The following is a 1,526-nucleotide window of genomic DNA, read 5'->3' as shown; positions in this document are numbered from 1 at the left end:
GCCTTCAGGGTTCACGCCATTCTCCCACCTCAGCCCCTGGAGTAGCTGGGACTACAGGCGCCCGCCACCACGCCTGGCTCATTTTTTGTTTTTGTATTTTTAGTAGAGACGGAGTTTCACCGTGTTAGCCAGGATGGTCTTGGCTAGTCTGGATCTCCTGACCTCATGATCCGCCCTCCTGATCTCGTGATCCGCCCGCCTTGGCCTCCCAAAGTGCTGGGATTACAGGCATAAGCCACCGCACCCGGCCTGAAAATTCTCACTTTTTAAAAATATTTCTAGGGCTTCCGGTGGAGTGCTGGGTCGTCGCTCGCAGCAGTCATGGCAGCGGAGGAGAAGGACCCTCTGAGGTATATCGCGGCATACGGGAGCAGCAACTCAGGCTCCTCGGACGAGGAGGATAACATCGAGCCGGAGGAGAAGAGTCGCAGAACCCCAGATCCAGCGAAGTCGGCGGGCGGCTGTAGGAACAAGGCAGAGAAGCGGCTCCCGGGACCTGACGAGCTGTTTAGGAGCGTGACTTGCCCGGCCTTTCTCTACAATCCGGTCAACAAGCAGATAGACTGGGAGAGGCACGTCGTCAAGGCGCCTGAGGAGCCTTCAAAGGAATTCAAAATATGGAAATCAAATTATGTACCACCTCCTGAGACCTACACCACTGAGAAGCCGCCTCCTCCTCCAGAGCTTGACATGGCAATAAAATGGTCTAACATATATGAGGACAATGGTGATGATGCCCCACAGAATGCTAAGAAAGCTACGCTTCTACCAGAAGGGGACGTTGGAATCAGATGATGAAAAAGATGAGCATACTTCTAAAAAACGCAAAGTAGAGCCAGGAGAACCAGCAAAGAAGAAAAAGTAGAAACAAATGACCAGAATTTCTGGACTGCTAAACTTGTTGAAAAGTTTCTTTGGACAGATTAAGTTGATATTGTGGGTTATTATGACACATCTCCATAAAAGTGCATACGTTAATGAACTAATAAGTATTGCCTCAAGAACTTTCCACTGTAGAATTCTTTTTTTATTTAAGACATGTATGTATTTAAAACTCAACTGGTGACTTGTGATTGTGAAATTGATAACACTTGGATGCATTCTTGCTCTCACAGAATTGGTGACATGCTTTTGAGAGTTTTGTCACATGTTGACATGCCAATGTTCTATAAACCTTTTATAAAGGAATATCTTTTTAAAGTAAATATATTGTAATGTACTGTGAACTTGTAGGGTGCTTTTCAACAGTCTTTGTACAGTGTAAATAGACCATGGAAATAAAATTACTTATTCAATATTACTATTACTGCATAACATTAACATTTGAATGTTTGTCTGTGACAAGTACCCTATTTGTTGTGTGACGTTTTAAGTTGTAATAAGAAGTATTACCATTTAAAGAGTGCCTCCTGTGTTCCAGGTGCTTTGTGCATGTTTTCTCTGATCCTTAAACAACCTAGCAAGGTATTATCAGTATTCTCATTTTATAATAAAGAGTGCTTGAGTGTTCCAGGTGCTTTGTGCAT

The 1,526-nt window shown here is 44.0% G+C and overlaps 1 pseudogene; it reads left to right on the top strand.

Annotated features, from left to right (window-relative positions):
- The first annotated feature begins 321 nt into the window (after positions 1 to 321).
- LOC105538622 lies at positions 322 to 795 on the top strand (annotated as a pseudogene).
- The last annotated feature ends 731 nt before the right edge of the window (positions 796 to 1,526 follow it).

This window comes from Mandrillus leucophaeus, unplaced genomic scaffold (assembly GCF_000951045.1).
Source record: "Mandrillus leucophaeus isolate KB7577 unplaced genomic scaffold, Mleu.le_1.0 Scaffold196, whole genome shotgun sequence".
NCBI classification, from domain to species: domain Eukaryota; kingdom Metazoa; phylum Chordata; class Mammalia; order Primates; family Cercopithecidae; genus Mandrillus; species Mandrillus leucophaeus.
Note: the sequence above shows the minus strand (reverse complement) of the source record. Positions and strands in the feature narration are given on the sequence as shown.